Consider the following 24,887-nt stretch of genomic DNA (forward strand, 5'->3'; position numbering starts at 1 on the left):
GACTAGTGGTCAAAATTTTAAATATTGTGTTTTTGTTTTGAACAACTGAAAATGTGACTGAATTATGTTTTAGGTTCACATGTATGAGCGGTATCAGCTCTCTATTTTTTAATTTTCGTCTTTTTTCCAATGTTTGCAGCGAATTATTATTGAATAGAAACTAATGTGCCCAATTATAAAAAATGCAAAATCGATATTTAAATATTTGTAGGAGGTGCTCAGTTAAAAAAATAAAAACGGTAGAAAAAGACGTGAAATGTAATTTTAAAAATTTAACAAAAACTTGTTTTTTTTTTAATATATTAATGTCAGCTTTAACAAATAGTTATTATTTTTCGGTAAGTTACATATAAACGTAAAAAAAGATATTTCCTTAAGGAAAAGTGCAAATGATTGTTTTCCCATAAAAATTATATTGGTCAACTGTCCTAAGACGCTAGAATGGTCTTAAATGCTAAGTCATTTTACATTAAATTCATGTGCAACCAACCCCCACTCTAAATTCTAAAAGTTCTTTTTGTTTCTATCAAATATCCAGGATGTTAACACATAACTTCCCTTAGCTCTAATTGTAGAAATTTAAGAATAAAGTAATAAATAGCAGCGTTTTAAAGCACTTAGACAGGAACCTGAACTATGTGATAAAAATTTAGGAATAGCTAATGAGTCCCCATTAATTGTAGAAGGTTAATTAATGCTCGATTAAGAGTAGGAATAGAATGTTTGTCTTTCCGTCATGACTGATTTGTTGCAGAGAATCTGAACACACGTGTGATAAAAGCCATGGGTTGCTAAGAAAAAGGAGATGAGAATGTACTTCGATTTAGGTGTTAGTAATAATTAGCACTGTTTTTAAAGCACTTATAGGAACCTGGACTATGTGATAAAAAAGTTTAAGAACAGCTAATGGTTCCCCATTAATTGTAGAAGGGCTTGCTCGATTAAGAGTAGGGAATGAAAGTCAGTCTTTCTACCATAATTTCTTTGTTGCAGAGAATCTCAACACAAATGTGATAAAAGCTGCAAGTGGCTTAAGAAAAATGGGGTGAGGATATACGTCAATTTAGGTGAAATGATGCAAGCAGATGTAATTGAGCGATCGAATAGTCCATGGAGTTTTCTGATTGTGTAAGTAGAAAAAGAAGGATGGTAGTAAAATAGATGTAAAGGCTTTAAATAAAGTCATGAAGAAGTTTGCCTGAGTGTTACCGGCCATTGATGACATATTAGCCTTACTTGGGTCTACAAAATACTTTGTAAACTTAGATCTGAAGTCGGGTTACTCTCAGGTTAAATTAAATAAGAATGATAAAGAAAAGAACTTCATTTACCTGCAACTGAGGTTTATTTCACTTTAACATTATACAATTTGGTCTCGCAAACACCCCCGGATCTTTCAGCAATTAATGTCCATAGTTCTACAGGGACAGAAAGATTATGCATTACCATATTTGGATGATATTTTAATATTCTAAGATACGATGGAAAATCACTTAGATCACATAGATAGGGTACTACTAGTCATTTTACATAAGCACAACCTCATGATCTGATATGATTTTTGTTAAAAACAAATTTACTTTTTTATCTCATAATCTTAGTGATATGCAAAAGAGATAGTACGTAAAATCGTTTTATTTGAGCCAAAATAGTTTTCATTGTATAAGAAGGTTGAGGGCTTATTGCTGTCATATGTTATGTTTTATTATTATTATTAAGACACTTTTGGGTAACTAGGAGATAGTGACTTTCATGGATATGTATAGAGGTTGACTGGAGGCTTTTGCGGTTCCTAATAAGAAGGCAGAAACGGTGGTGCATCTGTTGTTGGATAAAATTCTCCCCAGATTCGGAGAACCACCCCAGCTTTTAAAAGATAATGCCTGGAAAATATTAACAAAGTCATGAAGAAGGTGTTGAAGGACATCAACATACATCATGTGATGACGTCATTTTATTACCAAACAAAGAAAGAAGTAGAAAGATTTCACAGAATGATGCATGACAGTTAAGCAAAAAACATCAGGAACAATCAGTTGTCATGGGATTTATACATAAACCAAATGTTGGCAGCTGTCAGATTTCATGTGAACGAAACAACGAAATTATCACTATACTACTTGCTATACAACAGAGCCGTGATCTTGTCATTAGATAATATATTAATGCCTTGTAGAGTATACTATGGTGATGAGCAACACGAGATCGCTCTAAAAGAGATGCATCGATCTTTTACTTTGATAAGGAATAACATTCAGGAAGTTAGGAAAAAACTGATAGAGAACAAGAATAAGAAAATAAAGTCAGTAGATTTTAAGATTGGAGATCTGGTTTTTTATAAGAACCACCAGAAGGCGCATGTGGAACATCTGTGGACAACGTTGATTGAGGAAAGTCTAATGAGTTGGATAGTGATTGAGCCACAGAACAAGCTGATATCTCAATATTCATTAGAGTTTGGAACTGGTATCTCAATATGGAGGAGTCAACATCAACAGCCGTTAATGGATTGTAGAGTCATGACATATAGCATGACATCGAAAATTGCAAATAATTTGGACACAAATTATCTGCTGTATCATCGTTTGTGGATGTCCAAGACAGTAATATATAATATAATGGAGTCTACATCAACGGGAAAGGTCGTTGATGGTTTGGAGAGTCCTGACACATAACGCGGCATCAAAAATTGCCAATAATTTGGACACAAGTTATCTCCTATTTGCACCTATTGTGGATGTCAAAGACATTAATCGGATCCACTTAGGAAGGCCTAGAGTTGGTTCAGAGTTTGGAAGTGGGGAAAAGGAACCAGTGAGAGGGAATTCGTACGATCTATATTCTGTTTTTAAAAAAATATTGTTCTCTCGGGATTCGTTTTATATGTGACACTTTGGAAGATGATTTCAGTTAACCATTTTGACAGAGTATGTGAAGCGTTTGGAATGAATTATGAAAGAAAAGATTATTAGAAAGACAAAAGAAATGAATTTTTCCTTGTTTATAAACTCGAGCATGGAAGTCATCAAGTGTCATCTACCGATGTTAATTTTAAATTATCAGATGGTATTCACCATGCATCGGGCGTGCCTCATATTAAGACATTTAACAAAAGAAAAAAGAAACTTATTCTTGGAAAGAAAAAAATTTAGTTAATAAGACAATAACGAGTTTTCAAATATTAAACAATGAAATTCCTTATGTTATGATTGGTGGCCGCCACTGATAACATAAAGAATTACTTAGCTTAATATCCATACAACTACTTGTTAGCAGCAATTTTTAATGTGGTATTCGTTTTCAGCATACCCTAAAACCTTTAGAATTCGTCATGGTAAAGATGACTATTAAGGTGGAAAGTAAGTTACAATTTACCAAAACGGCATTCAGGCAGCCCCTCCCCCAAATATCACCATGTGGCCAGAAAATGGGTGCTCATTTTACATTAAATTTATATAGAAACGTGAACATCAATTTTCGAAAAAATACTTTCTTCATGTCATGAAAACTAATTCTCTGCGTCACTTTTAAAATATTTATTCATTTTCAGCATCCTTGAAAACCTTTAAAAGTCGTCATTGTAAAGAATATTTGTAATTTTGAAAGATTTTAGAAATTGACCTTTTTTATGTTTAAGTCAGTAGTGAAAACAAAATCTGATTTTTTTTTTGACTTGTGAAACATTTAAAAACCTAAAATTTATAAAAGTTGTATCAAGAAGCAGAACTTGAAGTATCAACAAAAACATGAAACGGAAACGAAACGAAACTTCTTCCGTTTTATTTATTTATTTATTTTTTTAAATACTGCAAAAATTAGTTTTAATTATTTTCTTCTGTATCTTCACTTTTCACCGTAACAAAAAATAAAGTAGAAAAATATTTTGTAATAAAAAAATATAAGTTGCATTCAAAATAATTTAAAATAACAATTAATCGTTTTCGGGAGTTTTGTTAAGAGAAGCCAACAAACAAAAAAAGTGACTAAGCAAGATAAGTTACTCTTCTACCTACCTGGATAAGTTATGTATTTTAATGCTTTTATTCGGTTCAAGAAGTTACTCTTCTACCTACCTGGATAAGTTATGTATTTTAATGCTTTTATTCGGTTCAATAAGTTACTTTTCTACCTACATGGATAAGTTATGTATTTTAGTGCGATAAGTTACTGTTCTACCTAGATGGATAAGTTATGTATTTTAATGTTTTTATTTGGTTCAATAAGTTACTCTTCTACCTACATGGATAAGTTATGTATTTTAATGCGATAAGTTACTCTTCTACCTAGATAAGTAGGCCGATACAATTTTCAGATAATAACTTTATTCATCCAAAATGATGGAGGTCTGAAACATAATTTAAAATTAACCATTTTGGAGAGTTTTGTTAAGAGAAGCCAAAAAACAAAAGAAGTAACATGGGTATAAAATGATGGAGGTCTGAAACATACAATGATATTATGGTAACATGGGTATAAAATGATGGAGGTCTGAAACATACAATGATATTCTGGTAACATGGGTATAAAATGATGGAGGTCTGAAACATACAATGATATTATGGTAACATGGCTATAAAATGATGGAGGTCTGAAACATACAATGATATTATGGTAACATGGGTATAAAATGATGGAGGTCTGAAACATACAATGATATTATGTTAACATGGGTATAAAATGATGGAGGTCTGAAACATACAATGATATTATGGTAACATGGGTATAAAATGATGGAGGTCTGAAACATACAATGATATTATGGTAACATGGGTATAAAATGATGGAGGTCTGAAACATACAATGATATTATGGTAACATGGGTATAAAATGATGGAGGTCTGAAACATACAATGATATTATGGTAACATGGGTATAAAATGATGGAGGTCTGAAACATACAATGATATTATGGTAACAAGAGTATAAAATGACGGAGGTCTGAAACATAGAATGATATTATGGTAACATGGGTATAAAATGATGGAGGTCTGAAACATACAATGATATTATGGTAACATGGGTATAAAATGATGGAGGTCTGAAACATACAATGATATTATGGTAACATGGGTATAAAATGATGGAGGTCTGAAACATACAATGATATTATGGTAACATGGGTATAAAATGATGGAGGTCTGAAACATGCAATGATATTATGGTAACATGGGTATAAAATGATGGAGGTCTGAAACATACAATGATATTATGGTAACAAGAGTATAAAATGATGGAGGTCTGAAACATACAATGATATTATGGTAACATGGGTATAAAATGATGGAGGTCTGAAACATACAATGATATTATGGTAACGTGGGTATAAAATGATGGAGGTCTGAAACATACAATGATATTATGGTAACATGGGTATAAAATGATGGAGGTCTGAAACATACAATGATATTATGGTAACATGGGTATAAAATGATGGAGGTCTGAAACATACAATGATATTATGGTAACATGGGTATAAAATGATGGAGGTCTGAAACATACAATGATATTATGGTAACATGGGTATAAAATGATGGAGGTCTGAAACATACAATGATATTATGGTAACATGGGTATAAAATGATGGAGGTCTGAAACATACAATGATATTATGGTAACATGGGTATAAAATGATGGAGGTCTGAAACATACAATGATATTATGGTAACATGGGTATAAAATGATGGAGGTCTGAAACATACAATGATATTATGGTAACATGGGTATAAAATGATGGAGGTCTGAAACATGCAATGATATTATGGTAACATGGGTATAAAATGATGGAGGTCTGAAACATACAATGATATTATGGTAACAAGAGTATAAAATGATGGAGGTCTGAAACATACAATGATATTATGGTAACATGGGTATAAAATGATGGAGGTCTGAAACATACAATGATATTATGGTAACATGGGTATAAAATGATGGAGGTCTGAAACATACAATGATATTATGGTAACATGGGTATAAAATGATGGAGGTCTGAAACATACAATGATATTATGGTAACATGGGTATAAAATGATGGAGGTCTGAAACATACAATGATATTATGGTAACATGAGTATAAAATGATGGAGGTCTGAAACATACAATGATATTATGGTAACATGTGTATAAAATGATGGAGGTCTGAAACATACAATGATATTATGGTAACATGGGTATAAAATGATGGAGGTCTGAAACATATAATGATATTATGGTAACATGGGTATAAAATGATGGAGGTCTGAAACATACAATGATATTATGGTAACATGGGTATAAAATGATGGAGGTCTGAAACATGCAATATTATGGTAACATGAGTATAACAACAATTCAACGATAAATCTAATATGCACTAATGGCTGGATTATGATTATGTAATACACTATCCTCTATCCCTCCCCGAGTCATTTGAGAGTATTCTGAATGTCTGTTACTGGTGATGATTACAGATAGGATGATGTTCTTTTCAAAGATAATTTTTTAAAAGATAGTGTGTTTATACTGTCTTTGCACTATGACCTCAAATCATGTGAGACAATGCAATTAAAATAAGAATTAATACGTGTACTGCTTGTACATAAAATAAAGAGACAGTCGTGAATCATCATTGGGTAAACTGCCCTCTGGTTCAGCGATTATTCTGCCCCATTTAATGTTCATAATCACTGAGCTACTTTGGTTTTTGTCGTGGGCGACTGGAGCGTCTTGAAGTCTGGTCGAAGGAAAGTTGTTCTGGTCTTACTCTAGATGTCACGCTCCTTCTCGATGTAGTTGGTACTGTGGATGATGGCGTTGGAGCCTGCGGTGTGGGAGGTGGCCTGGTAGATGCAGGCATGGGAGGTTGACTGTCATCCACTGGTGGTGATCTGTCCAAGACTGATGGCATTGGTGATTAAGGCTAAGAGACATGAGGTGGTCTACCCTGCTCAGCTGGTGTAATGTGACGGTCTGAGATGGAACAGCTAGGGCTATTGTTATCCCACTCACTATTGTAGGTGGGTTGGGATTTCCTTCTTTGAAGTGATATCTCAAGTCATGGTCAATGGTATGTTTTTCAGGAGGGGAATACACCGGCATGTACTTTCATAGAAACTTCCTGTTGTGTAAATGTCACTCTGCCTGATCCGATCTGTACAACATACTGGTCAAATTGATGAACTTCAATGACAGTTCCAGTTTTGTCCCATTTTCTTGGACAAGGGCCAGTTTGATTTTGGATCCTGACATTGTCTTCCACTCTGAGAGGTGACAGCCACTTTGTATGTTCAGCTAAGCATCCGGCAGTTTTCATGTGTCAGTTGCGTAAAGCTTCCTCTCTCAGAGTAAGTGTGTCACTCTCATGTCTCATGAGGTTTGTAGCTGCCGGGCAGGATTGGGTGAAGTCTCCGATTGCCCGCCCAAAGACACACATTGCTGGAGATAATTTTGTATCTCTGTCCGGAGTGTTTCGATACTGCAACATGGCAGGCTGAAAGGCATCGGTGTCTAGTTCACCATTTGGTTCAGTGTTGTCTGTAATCATGCATTTCACGGTCTTCACTCCAACCTCTGCTCTACAGTTGCTATGTAGAAAAGCTACAGATGAGAGCCTATGATTCACACCCCAGGTCTTTATGAAATCTCTGGTTGTTGAAGCTGAAAACTCTAGACCGCCATCTGCGTATAACTCATCTGCTATTCCAAATGTGACGAATGTGCGTCGTAAGCAGTCAATGAAGCCAGAGGCACCATTGTGTGCCCTTTCAACGATGGGTCAGTTTGAGTATCTATCAACAACTTCCAGGTAATTACGGCCTTTGTAGTGGAAGAAGTCCGCACATACACACTGAAATGGATACAAGGGGTAGACGGGTGGCATTGGCGATGCACTTGGTTGAGATGGCGCATTTCGGTTGTAATGATTGCAAGAGTTTCTGAGTTTGGTGATGTCATTACTTATACCAGGCCAAAACACAGAGGTTTCTGCTATGACGTCATGGATGAAATGCCTTGATGTGCAGAGTGCAACCCTGTAAGCACATCTTTTCTCAGTAACGGTGGAACCACTATCCTGTCTTTGTACATAATGACACCATTAACGGTGGAAAGGTGGTCGGGGAACTGATGGTATACTCTCAAAGAAGGCGGCAGATCATTTCGGATGTCTAACATAACACTTTCAATTTGCTGTACTAGCTTGAGCATGTCCTAGTCGGTGGCTGTTGCAGTTCTAATCTTGTCCCAGAAGATACACTGCAATGATGTGACTGAACACAAGGCTGATGAGTAGAATATGGCTTCACCACATTGCGAAGCAGTGTCTGGCTCTCTGGTAATAACATCCGAGGCTTTGTGCTGCAGTGTTGGGATGGTTTGTGTCACCTCAGTCCGGCTGTAGACATCAGCAGAGGCTATGTCATCAATGAGAACCATATTGTCAAGCCTTCCAACTGGGTGGTGAGATACGGTATCGGCAGCACAATGTTTGGCACCAGGCACGTGTATCATTGTGAACTTGTACCTTAGGGAATTTTCCTTCAGATTGCGAAGTCTTGAATTGGCGATGTCTTCCAGTGATCTGTCCCCAAAAAGCTTGATCAGGGGCTTGTGGTCTACTGCGATGATCAACTTGTCACATCCCAGACCAAAGTATCTTGCTTTCTCCAAGGCGTCAGCACCTGCAAGGGCTTCACCTTCGACGGGTGCATACCTGGATTTTGTGGGGCTGGTGAACCTGCTACCAACAAGAGTTATCTTCCACCCGTCTCGGCAACAGAAGGGCACAGTTTTGATGCATTTGCAATATTTTTAGAACAGCCAGAATCCAATGCCATTCTTCGACGAGTTCGTAGCTAGACAAGTTGGTTTGTTTTTGTCGAATATCTGGACACCATGTTCAATTTCAATGATGATGACTGCTTTTGACTCCTGAAAAAGACGTTCCAGTGTGTTGTCCCTGTTGAATAGAGTTTCAGGTTTCAACAGTTGTCTGAATGCTTGCATCCTGTTCGTCATGCTGAAGGCGTATGAATACCTAGTGTACGTATTGTCAAGTACGAAAATAAACATGGTCAATTCGCGCCCAGGGTACAGGAAAAGAACATGGTCGACTATTGGCGATCGGACCTCCATCATACATAAGTAGGCCGATACTATTTTAAGACATTAACTTTATTCATCCAAAATGATTGAGGTCTGAAACATACAATGATGTTATGGCAACATGAGTATAAACATTACAATTCAATTATCTGTTGGATAAATCTAAGATGCACTAATAGATGGATTATGATTATGTAATACACTATCCTCTATATGCTAAGTTTTTTATTCTGCAATCCTCAAATATAGCACGTTCATGCATTCACAAAAAATAAATATAATTACCTTAAGAAATTCATTGGTAATAATTTTGTGGTGGAATGTGATTTATCAAATATAGCTATTATATAGTAAAAACCTACTGCACACCAGAAAGTTTTACCTGCGAGCAGATCCTTCTATGACAGAAAACTGGCAAATTTGCATACACGCTTTAACGCATACATGCATACATATTAAAAATATATACACATGCATATATATAAAAAATATATACATATACATACATATAAAAATATATACATATTTTTTTTTTAATTCAATTTTCACCCCAAACAAGGCACATAGCCACTTTGAAGCAGGGGGCTACTATTAGGGAATTAATTAGCGGGGTCATTATGAAGGGAGAAGAGTAGAAAGATGTTTGTTAACATTACACTTGAACTTCTGCATATCATTGCAGTTGGGAAAGCAGAACCCCGGAAGGGAGTTCCAAAGACCCGCAGTTCTTGGGAAGAAACTATTGGAGTAAAAGGCTTTCTTGCACCTAGGGATCTCCACTGTAAAGGGATGAGACTTAGTAGCTTGTCGGGTTTGTCGGGGGTAGTTACGTCGGGGAGGTACAAGTGTTTGCAGTTCAGTTGCATACATACAAAAATATATACATATGCATACATATAAAAATATATACATATGCATACATATACAAATATATGCATATGTATACATATAAAAATATATACATATGCATACATATAAAAATATATACATATGCATACATATAAAATACATACATATGCATACATATTAAAATATATAACTATGCATACATATAAAAAATATGTACATATGCATACATATAAAAATACATACATCTGCATACATATAAAAATATATACATATGCATACATATAAAAAATATATACATATGCATACATATAAACATATATACATATGCATACATATAAAAATACATACATATGCATACATATACAAATATATACATATGCATACATATAAACAATATATACATATGCATACATATAAAAATATATACATATGCATGCATATAAAATACATACATAAGCATACATATACAAATATATACATCTGCATACATATAAAAAATATATACATATGCATACATATAAAAAATATATACATATGCATACATATAAAAATATATACATATGCATACATATAAAAATATATACATATGCATACATTTAAAAACAAAAATATATGCATACATATATAAAAATATATACATATTAATACATATAAAATATATATACATATGCATACATATAAAAATAAATACATATGCATACATATAAAAAAATATATATGCATACATACATAAAAAATATATACATATTAATACATATAAAATATATACATATGCATACATATAAAAATATATACATATGCATACATATATAAATATATATACATATGCATACATACAAAAATATATACATATGCATACATATAAAAATATATACATATGCATAAATATAAAAATATATACATATGCATACATATAAAAATATATACATATGCATACATATGCATACATATAAAAATATATACATATACATATATATAAAAGTTATATACACATCCATACATATAAAAATATATACATATGCATACATATAAAAAATATATACATATGCATACATATAAAAAATACATACATATGCATACATATAAAAATATATACATATGCATACATATAAAAAATATATACATATGCATACATATAAAAAATATATACATATGCATACATATAAAAATATATACATATGCATACATATAAAAAATATTTACATAGGCATACATATAAAAATATATACATATGCATACATATAAAAATATATACATATTCATACATATAAAACTATATACATATGCATACATATAAAAATATATATATACATATGCATACATATAAAAATAAATACATATGCATACATATAAAAATATATACATATGCATACATATAAAAATATATACATATGCATACATATAAAAAATATATACATATGCATACATATAAAAAATATATACATATGCATACATATAAAAATATATACATCTGCATACATATAAAAAATATATACATATGCATACATATAAAAAATATATACATATGCATACATATAAAAATATATACATATGCATACATATAAAAATATATACATATGCATACATATAAAAAAAAATATATATGCATACATATATAAAAATATATACATATTAATACATATAAAATATATATACATATGCATACATATGAAAATAAATACATATGCATACATATAAAAAATATATATGCATACATATATAAAAAATATACACATATTAATACATATAAAATATATAAATATGCATACATATAAAGATATATACATATGCATACATATAAAAATATATATACATATGCATACATATAAAAATATATACATATGCATACATATAAAAATATATACATATGCATAAATATAAAAATATATACATATGCATACATATAAAAATATATACATATGCATACATATGCATACATATAAAAATATATACATATACATACATATATAAAATATATACATATCCATACATATAAAAATATATACATATGCATACATATAAAAAATATATACATATGCATACATTTAAAAAATATATACATATGCATACATATAAAAATATATACATATGCATATATATAAAAAATATATACATATGCATACATATAAAAAATATATACATATTCATACATATACAAAATATATACATATGCATACATATAAAAATATATACATATGCATACATATAAAAAATATATATATATGCATACATATAAAAAATATATACATATGCATAAATATAAACATATATACATATGCATACATATAAAAATATATACATATGCATACATATAAAAATATATATACATATGCATACATATATAAAAATATATACATATTAATACATATAAAATATATATACATATGCATACATATAAAAATATATACATATGCATGCATATGAAAATATATATACATATGCATACATATAAAAAAATATACATATGCATACATATAAAAATATAATACATATGCATACATATGCATACATATAAAAATATGTACATATACATACATATAAAAAATATATACATATCCATACATATAAAAATATATACATATGCATACATATAAAAATATATACATATGCATACATGTAAAAAATATATACATATGCATACATATAAAAAAATATACATATGCATACATATAAAAAATATATACGTATGCATACATATAAAAATATATACCTATGCATACATATAAAAAATATATACATATGCATACATATAAAAAAATAAACATATCCATACATATAAAAATATATACATATTCATACATATAAAAATATATACATATGCATACATATTAAAATATATACATATGCATACGTATAAAAATATATATATGCATACATATATAAAAATATATACATATTAATACATATAAAATATATATACATATGCATACATATAAAAATAAATACATATGCATACATATAAAAAAATTTATATGCATACATATATAAAAAATATATACATATTAATACATATAAAATATATACATATGTATACATATAAAAATATATACATATGCATACATATAAAAATATATATACATATGCATACATATAAAAATATATACATATGCATACATATAAAAATATATACATATGCATAAATATAATAATATATACATATGCATACATATAAAAATATATACATATGCATACCTATGCATACATATAAAAATATATACATATACATACATATAAAAAATATATACATATCCAGACATATAAAAATATATACATATTAATACATATAAAAAATATATACATATGCATACATATAAAAAATATATACATATGTATACATATAAAAATATATACATATGCATACATATAAAAATATATACATATGCATACATATAAGAATATATACATATGCATACATATAAGAATATATACATATGCATACATATAAAAAATATATACATATGCATACATAAAAAAAAATACATATGCATACATATAAAAATATATACATATGCATACATATAAACATATATACATATACATACATATAAAATATATACATATGCATACATATAAAAATATATATATATATGCATACATATATAAAAATATATATATATTAATGCATATATCCAATATATATACATATGCATACATATAAAAATATATACATATGCATACATATAAAGAATATATACATATGCATACATATAAAAATATATACATATGCATACATATAAAAATATAATACATATGCATACATATGCATACATATAAAAATATGTACATATACATACATATAAAAATATATATATGCATATGCATACATATAAAAATAAATACATATGCATACATATAAAAATATATACATATGCATACATATAAAAAATATATACATATGCATACATATAAAAAATATATACATATGCATACATATAAAAATATATACATCTGCATACATATAAAAAATATATACATATGCATACATATAAAAAATATATACATATGCATACATATAAAAATATATACATATGCATACATATAAAAATATATACATATACATACATATAAAAAAAAATATATATGCATACATATATAAAAATATATACATATTAATACATATAAAATATATATACATATGCATACATATGAAAATAAATACATATGCATACATATAAAAAATATATATGCATACATATATAAAAAATATACACATATTAATACATATAAAATATATAAATATGCATACATATAAAAATATATACATATGCATACATATAAAAATATATATACATATGCATACATATAAAAATATATACATATGCATACATATAAAAATATATACATATGCATAAATATAAAAATATATACATATGCATACATATAAAAATATATACATATGCATACATATGCATACATATAAAAATATATACATATACATACATATATAAAATATATACATATCCATACATATAAAAATATATACATATGCATACATATAAAAAATATATACATATGCATACATTTAAAAAATATATACATATGCATACATATAAAAATATATACATATGCATATATATAAAAAATATATACATATGCATACATATAAAAAATATATACATATTCATACATATACAAAATATATACATATGCATACATATAAAAATATATACATATGCATACATATAAAAAATATATACATATGCATACATATAAAAAATATATACATATGCATAAATATAAACATATATACATATGAATACATATAAAAATATATACATATGCATACATATAAAAATATATATACATATGCATACATATATAAAAATATATACATATTAATACATATAAAATATATATACATATGCATACATATAAAAATATATACATATGCATGCATATGAAAATATATATACATATGCATACATATAAAAATATATACATATGCATACATATAAAAATATAATACATATGCATACATATGCATACATATAAAAATATGTACATATACATACATATAAAAAATATATACATATCCATACATATAAAAATATATACATATGCATACATATAAAAATATATACATATGCATACATGTAAAAAATATATACATATGCATACATATAAAAATATATACATATGCATACATATAAAAAATATATACGTATGCATACATATAAAAATATATACCTATGCATACATATAAAAAATATATACATATGCATACATATAAAAAAATAAACATATCCATACATATAAAAATATATACATATTCATACATATAAAAATATATACATATGCATACATATTAAAATATATACATATGCATACGTATAAAAATATATATATGCATACATATATAAAAATATATACATATTAATACATATAAAATATATATACATATGCATACATATAAAAATAAATACATATGCATACATATAAAAAAATTTATATGCATACATATATAAAAAATATATACATATTAATACATATAAAATATATACATATGTATACATATAAAAATATATACATATGCATACATATAAAAATATATATACATATGCATACATATAAAAATATATACATATGCATACATATAAAAATATATACATATGCATAAATATAAGAATATATACATATGCATACATATAAAAATATATACATATGCATACCTATGCATACATATAAAAATATATACATATACATACATATAAAAAATATATACATATCCAGACATATAAAAATATATACATATTAATACATATAAAAAATATATACATATGCATACATATAAAAAATATATACATATGTATACATATAAAAATATATACATATGAATACATATAAAAATATATACATATGCATACATATAAAAATATATACATATGCATACATATAAGAATATATACATATGCATACATATAAAAAATATATACATATGCATACATAAAAAAATAAATACATATGCATACATATAAAAATATATACATATGCATACATATAAACATATATACATATACATACATATAAAATATATACATATGCATACATATAAAAAAATATATATATATGCATACATATATAAAAATATATACATATTAATGCATATAATATATATATACATATGCATACATATAAAAATATATACATATGCATACATATAAAGAATATATACATATGCATACATATAAAAATATATACATATGCATACATATAAAAATATAATACATATGCATACATATAAAATATATATACATATGCATACATATTAAAATATATACATATTCATACATATAAAAAATATATACATATGCATACATATAAAAAATATATACATATGCATACATATATAAATATATACATATGCATACATAAAAAAATATACACATATGCATACATATAAAAATATATATACATATGCATACATATAAAAATATATACATATGCATACATATAAAAATATATACATATGCATACATATAAAAATATATACATATGCATACATATAAAAATATAATACATATGCATACATATGCATACATATAAAAATATGTACATATACATACATATAAAAATATATACATATCCATACATATAAAAATATATACATATGCATACATATAAACATATATACATATGCATACATTTAAAAAATATATACATATGCATACATATAAAATATATACATATTCATACATATAAAAATATATACATATGCATACATATAAAAAATATATACATATGCATACATATAAAAATATATACATATGCATACATATAAAAATATATACATATGCATACATATAAAAATAAATACATATGCATACATATAAAAAAATATATATGCATACATATATAAAAAATATATATATATTAATACATATAAAATATATACGTATGCATACATATAAAAATATATACATATGCATACATATTAAAAAATATATACATATGCATACATATAAAAATATATACATATGCATACATATAAAAAATATATACATATGCATACATATAAAAATATATACATATGCATACGTATATAAATATATACATATGCATACATATAAAAAATATATACATATGCATACATATAAAAAATATATACATATGCATACATATAAAAATATATGCATATGCATACATATAAAAATATATACATATGCATACATATAAAAACTATATACATATAAATACATATAAATATATATATATATATATATATATATATATGCATGAAACCAAGTAGAAAATGATGTCAAGCCAGTCATAAATAAAATGATGTCCAGCCATTAATGAAATAAATTATGACAAGTCATTAATGAAAAAAATAATGTCAAGCTATTCATGAAGAAAATAATGTCAAGCTATTCATGAAGAAAATGATGTCAAGCTATTCATGAAGAAAATGATAACAAGCTATTCATGAAGAAAATGATATCAAGCTATTAATGAAGAAAATGATATCAAGCTTTTAATGAAGAAAATAATGTCAAGCTTTTAATGAAGAAAATGATGTCATACATACAAAACTATTTAAACGTTGTCTTAAGGAGAATTGCTTCCCATCTCCCTGGAAAATTTCATCAGTATGCCCTGTATTTAAGAATTCAGGTGATCGCTCATCTCCCTCTCAGTACAGGCCAATAAGTCTCCTGTGCGTCATGAGTAAGTTGCTGGAATCTGTGTTAAATACAGAAGTAATCAACCATCTCAACAAAAATAACCTTCTTAGTGACACTCAATATTGTTTCCGTTCTGCTAGATCTACAGCAGATGTGCTTACAGTTATATCTCATAGGATTAGCAAATCTCTCGACGGAGGCAACCTTTCTAGGGCAATTGCTCTTGACATATCTAAGGCCTTTGATAGGGTATGGCATAAAGGTTTACTTCATAAGATCTCTAGCTATGGTATAGCTGGAAATGTCTTCTCAATTATTAAATCATTTCTTTCTGATAGGTTCATAAGAGTAGTAGTTGAGGGGCAAAAATCAGAAGCCCACAGTATTAATGCCGGTGTCCCTCAGGGGTCCATCCTGGGCCCAACTCTTTTCCTGATCTACATTAATGATCTTCCAAATCACATCCTTACATCATTTGTAGACATTTATGCTGACGACACTACCATTCATGGGAGCACATCTAAGACAGTAAACGACCAAGTTCTCTCCAATTCTCTCTCCTCTGATCTTGAGCATGTAGTACAATGGGGAAAGGAGTGGCTGGTTACTTTTAATGCATCTAAAACCAAGCTTCTCTCTTTACATCATCAACATTCTGATCCCCATCTGGCATCAATTGAAATGAATGGCTCTCGTCTTCAGGAGGCCTCAAGTTTTGACAAGCTTCTGGGCTTGACCATTACTCCTGATCTTAAATGGAACACGTATATCAAATCTGTTGCCAAGGCCGCTGGAAAAATGGTGGGATCTTTCTATCGATCTAGTAGATATCTCACTGCTGATGCAATTCTCTATTTATATAAGAGCCAGGTACGTCCAAGGATGGAATACTGTTGCCACATCTGGGCAGGAGCTGCTAGAAAGGACTTGTCCTGCCTTGATAGAGTTCAAAATAGACTTCGTAGCCTCGTAGGAGATGTCCTTTTCTCTTCCTTGCAACCTCTATCTCACAGAAGAGATGTTGCGAGTTTGTCTCTGATGTATCGTTATTTTCATAGAAAGTGTTCGACTGAGCTTCAATCTATGGTCCCCCCTCGCAAAATTTTCACAAGAAACACTCGTCTAGCTGTAAACACTATAAATAATTCCCCCTACTCTTTATCTGTGCCTAAACCTAAACGTAGATTCCATGAACAAAGCTTTTTTATTAGAACTGCACGCCTGTGGAATTGTCTTCCGTTTTCCTGCTTTCCGGCTGACTACAATATGGTTGTCTTCAAGTCTAACGTAAATAAGTTCTTGATGAGCCGTTCCATATAAGTTATCAAATTTAACAAATTTTCATTACTAATGATTATTATATTGTCCAATTTCTACTGTACACTCTTTAACCCTTATCCTTGAGTGGCCTATTGGCCTTGATAATGTGGTGATACCTATGAAAAAAAAAAAAGAAACAGTCCAATGTGAACAAGTTCTAATTGAATCGTCCCCCTAAGTAATCCAAGTTACAAAATTCCCACTGTTTACTATGCTAAAATAACAATGATTAATGTATACCTATTAACCCTTATCCTTGAGTGGCCTCTGGGCCTTGATAAGTGGTGACACCCATGTAAAAAAAAAAAGCTATTCATGAATAAAATGATATCAAGCTATTCATGAAGAAAATGATATCAAGCTTTTAATGAAGAAAATAATGTCAAGCTTTTAATGAAGAAAATGATGTCAAGCTTTTAATGAAGAAAATAATGTCAAGCTTTTAATGAAGAAAATAATGTCAAGCTTTTAATGAAGAAAATGATGTCAAGCTATTAATGAAGAAAATGATGTCAAGCTATTAATTAAGAAAATAATGTCAAGCTATTAATGAAGAAAATGGTGTCAAGCTATTAATGAAGAAAATGGTGTCAAGCTATTAATGAAGAAAATAATGTCAAGCTTTTAATGAAGAAAATAATGTCAAGCTTTTAATGAAGAAAATGATGTCAAGCTTTTAATGAAGAAAATAATGTCAAGCTTTTAATGAAGAAAATAATGTCAAGCTTTTAATGAAGAAAATGATGTCAAGCTATTAATGAAGAAAATGATGTCAAGCTATTAATGAAGAAAATAATGTCAAGCTTTTAATGAAGAAAATGGTGTCAAGCTATTAATGAAGAAAATGGTGTCAAGCTATTAATGAAGAAAATAATGTCAAGCTTTTAATGAAGAAAATAATGTCAAGCTTTTAATGAAGAAAATGATGTCAAGCTTTTAATGAAGAAAAAAATGTCAAGCTTTTAATGAAGAAAATAATGTCAAGCTTTTAATGAAGAAAATGATGTCAAGCTATTAATGAAGAAAATGATGTCAAGCTATTAATGAAGAAAATAATGTCAAGCTTTTAATGAAGAAAATAATGTCAAGCTTTTAATGAAGAAAATGGTGTCAAGCTATTAATGAAGAAAATAATGTCAAGCTTTTAATGAAGAAAATAATGTCAAGCTTTTAATGAAGAAAATGGTGTCAAGCTATTAATGAAGAAAATGGTGTCAAGCTATTAATGAAGAAAATGATGTCAAGCTATTAATGAAGAAAATAATGTCAAGCTATTGATGAAGAAAATAATGTCAAGCTATTGATGAAGAAAATGATGTCAAGCTATTAATGAAGAAAATAATGTCAAGCTTTTAATGAAGAAAATAATGTCAAGCTTTTAATGAAGAAAATAATGTCAAGCTTTTAATGAAGAAAATAATGTCAAGCTTTTAATGAAGAAAATAATGTCAAGCTTTTAATGAAGAAAATAATGTCAAGCTATTAATGAAGAAAATGGTGTCAAGCTATTAATGAAGAAAATAATGACAAGCTTTTAATGAAGAAAATAATGTCAAGCTTTTAATGAAGAAAATGATGTCAAGCTATTATTGAAGAAAATGATAGCAAGCTATTAATGAAGAAAATGATATCAAGCTATTAATGAAGAAAATAATGTCAAGCTTTTAATGAAGAAAATAATGTCAAGCTTTTAATGAAGAAAATGATGTCAAGCTATTAATGAAGAAAATGATGTCAAGCTATTAATGAAGAAAATAATGTCAAACTTTTAATGAAGAAAATGATGTCAAGCTTTTAATGAAGAAAATGATGTCAAGCTATTAATGAAGAAAATGATATCAAGCTATTAATGAAGAAAATGATGTCAAGCTATTAATGAAGAAAATGATATCAAGCTTTTAATGAAGAAAATAATGTCAAGCTTTTAATGAAGAAAATGATGTCAAGCTATTAATGAAGAAAATGATATCAAGCTATTGATGAAGAAAATAATGTCAAGCTTTTAATGAAGAAAATAATGTCAAGCTTTTAATGAAGAAAATGGTGTAAAGCTATTAATGAAGAAAATGGTGTCAAGCTATTAATGAAGAAAATGATGTCAAGCTATTAATTAAGAAAATAATGTCAAGCTATTGATGAAGAAAATAATGTCAAGCTATTGATGAAGAAAATGGTGTCAAGCTATTAATGAAGAAAATAATGTCAAGCTTTTAATGAAGAAAATAATGTCAAGCTTTTAATGAAGAAAATAATGTCAAGCTTTTAATGAAGAAAATAATGTCAAGCTTTTAATGAAGAAAATAATGTCAAGCTTTTAATGAAGAAAATAATGTCAAGCTATTAATGAAGAAAATGGTGTCAAGCTATTAATGAAGAAAATAATGACAAGCTTTTAATGAAGAAAATAATGTCAAGCTTTTAATGAAGAAAATGATGTCAAGCTATTAATGAAGAAAATGATATCAAGCTATTAATGAAGAAAATGATATCAAGCTATTAATGAAGAAAATAATGTCAAGCTTTTAATGAAGAAAATAATGTCAAGCTTTTAATGAAGAAAATGATGTCAAGCTATTAATGAAGAAAATGATGTCAAGCTATTAATGAAGAAAATAATGTCAAACTTTTAATGAAGAAAATGATGTCAAGCTTTTAATGAAGAAAATGATGTCAAGCTATTAATGAAGAAAATGATATCAAGCTATTAATGAAGAAAATGATGTCAAGCTATTAATGAAGAAAATAATGTCAAGCTTTTAATGAAGAAAATAATGTCAAGCTTTTAATGAAGAAAATAATGTCAAGCTTTTAATGAAGAAAATGATATCAAGCTATTAATGAAGAAAATAATGTCAAGCTTTTAATGAAGAAAATAATGTCAAGCTATTAATGAAGAAAATGATATCAAGCTATTAATGAAGAAAATAATGTCAAGCTTTTAATGAAGAAAATGGTGTCAAGCTATTAATGAAGAAAATGATGTCAAGCTATTAATGAAGAAAATTATGTCAAGCTTTTAATGAAGAAAATGATGTCAAGCTATTAATGAAGAAAATGATGTCAAGCTATTAATGAAGAAAATAATGTCAAGCTTTTAATGAAGAGAATGATGTCAAGCTATTAATGAAGAAAATAATATCAAGCTTTTAATGAAGAAAATAATGTCAAGCTTTTAATGAAGAAAATAATGTCAAGCTATTAATGAAGAAAATAATGTCAAGCTATTAATGAAGAAAATTGTGTCAAGCTATTAATGAAGAAAATGATGTCAAGTTATTGATGAAGAAAATGATGTCAAGCTATTAATGAAGAAAATAATGTCAAGCTTTTAATGAAGAAAATAATGTCAAGCTTTTAATGAAGAAAATGGTGTCAAGCTATTAATGAAGAAAATGGTGTCAAGCTATTAATGAAGAAAATGATGTCATACTATTAATGAAGAAAATAATGTCAAGCTATTGATGAAGAAAATAATGTCAAGCTATTGATGAAGAAAATGATGTCAAGCTATTAATGAAGAAAATAATGTCAAGCTTTTAATGAAGAAAATAATGTCAAGCTTTTAATGAAGAAAATGGTGTCAAGCTTTTAATGAAGAAAATAATGTCAAGCTTTTAATGAAGAAAATAATGTCAAGCTTTTAATGAAGAAAATAATGTCAAGCTTTTAATGAAGAAAATAATGTCAAGCTATTAATGAAGAAAATGGTGTCAAGCTATTAATGAAGAAAATAATGTCAAGCTTTTAATGAAGAAAATAATGTCAAGCTTTTAATGAAGAAAATGATGTCAAGCTATTAATGAAGAAAATGATATCAAGCTTTTAATGAAGAAAATAATGTCAAGCTTTTAATGAAGAAAATGGTGTCAAGCTATTAATGAAGAAAATGATATCAAGCTATTGATGAAGAAAATGATGTCAAGCTATTAATGAAGAAAATAATGTCAAGCTTTTAATGAAGAAAATAATGTCAAGCTTTTAATGAAGAAAATGGTGTCAAGCTATTAATGAAGAAAATGATGTCAAGCTATTAATGAAGAAAATAATGTCAAGCTATTAATGAAGAAAATAATGTCAAGCTATTAATGAAGAAAATGGTGTAAAGCTATTAATGAAGAAAATGATGTCAAGCTATTAATGAAGAAAATAATGTCAAGCTATTGATGAAGAAAATGATGTCAAGCTATTAATGAAGAAAATAATGTCAAGCTTTTAATGAAGAAAATAATGTCAAGCTTTTAATGAAGAAAATAATGTCAAGCTTTTAATGAAGAAAATAATGTCAAGCTTTTAATGAAGAAAATAATGTCAAGCTTTTAATGAAGAAAATAATGTCAAGCTTTTAATGAAGAAAATAATGTCAAGCTATTAATGAAGAAAATGGTGTCAAGCTATTAATGAAGAAAATAATGTCAAGCTTTTAATGAAGAAAATGATGTCAAGCTATTAATGAAGAAAATGATGTCAAGCTATTAATGAAGAAAATAATGTCAAGCTTTTAATGAAGAAAATGATGTCAAGCTATTAATGAAGAAAATGATGTCAAGCTATTAATGAAGAAAATGATGTCAAGCTATTAATGAAGAAAATAATGTCAAGCTTTTAATGAAGAAAATGATGTCAAGCTATTAATGAAGAAAATGATATCAAGCTTTTAATGAAGAAAATAATGTCAAGCTTTTAATGAAGAAAATAATGTCAAGCTATTAATGAAGAAAATAATGTCAAGCTATTAATGAAGAAAATTGTGTCAAGCTATTAATGAAGAAAATGATGTCAAGTTATTGATGAAGAAAATGATGTCAAGCTTTTAATGAAGAAAATAATGTCAAGCTTTTAATGAAGAAAATAATGTCAAGCTTTTAATGAAGAAAATGGTGTCAAGCTATTAATGAAGAAAATGGTGTCAAGCTATTAATGAAGAAAATGATGTCAAGCTATTAATGAAGAAAATAATGTCAAGCTTTTAATGAAGAAAATAATGTCAAGCTTTTAATGAAGAAAATGATGTCAAGCTATTAATGAAGAAAATGATATCAAGCTTTTAATGAAGAAAATAATGTCAAGCTTTTAATGAAGAAAATGGTGTCAAGCTATTAATGAAGAAAATGATGTCAAGCTATTGATGAAGAAAATGATGTCAAGCTATTAATGAAGAAAATAATGTCAAGCTTTTAATGAAGAAAATAATGTCAAGCTTTTAATGAAGAAAATGGTGTCAAGCTATTAATGAAGAAAATGATGTCAAGCTATTAATGAAGAAAATAATGTCAAGCTATTAATGAAGAAAATAATGTCAAGCTATTAATGAAGAAAATGGTGTCAAGCTATTAATGAAGAAAATGATGTCAAGCTATTAATGAAGAAAATAATGTCAAGCTATTGATGAAGAAAATAATGTCAAGCTATTGATGAAGAAAATGATGTCAAGCTATTAATGAAGAAAATAATGTCAAGCTTTTAATGAAGAAAATAATGTCAAGCTTTTAATGAAGAAAATGGTGTCAAGCTTTAAATGAAGAAAATAATGTCAAGCTTTTAATGAAGAAAATAATGTCAAGCTTTTAATGAAGAAAATAATGTCAAGCTTTTAATGAAGAAAATAATGTCAAGCTATTAATGAAGAAAATGGTGTCAAGCTATTAATGAAGAAAATAATGTCAAGCTTTTAATGAAGAAAATAATGTCAAGCTTTTAATGAAGAAAATGATGTCAAGCTATTAATGAAGAAAATGATATCAAGCTTTTAATGAAGAAAATAATGTCAAGCTTTTAATGAAGAAAATGGTGTCAAGCTATTAATGAAGAAAATGATGTCAAGCTATTGATGAAGAAAATGATGTCAAGCTATTAATGAAGAAAATAATGTCAAGCTTTTAATGAAGAAAATAATGTCAAGCTTTTTATGAAGAAAATGGTGTCAAGCTATTAATGAAGAAAATGATGTCAAGCTATTAATGAAGAAAATAATGTCAAGCTATTAATGAAGAAAATAATGTCAAGCTATTAATGAAG

The sequence above is a fragment of the Euprymna scolopes genome, chromosome 46 (assembly GCF_053919585.1).
Source record: "Euprymna scolopes isolate OS-2025 chromosome 46, ASM5391958v1, whole genome shotgun sequence".
NCBI classification, from domain to species: Eukaryota; Metazoa; Mollusca; class Cephalopoda; order Sepiida; family Sepiolidae; genus Euprymna; species Euprymna scolopes.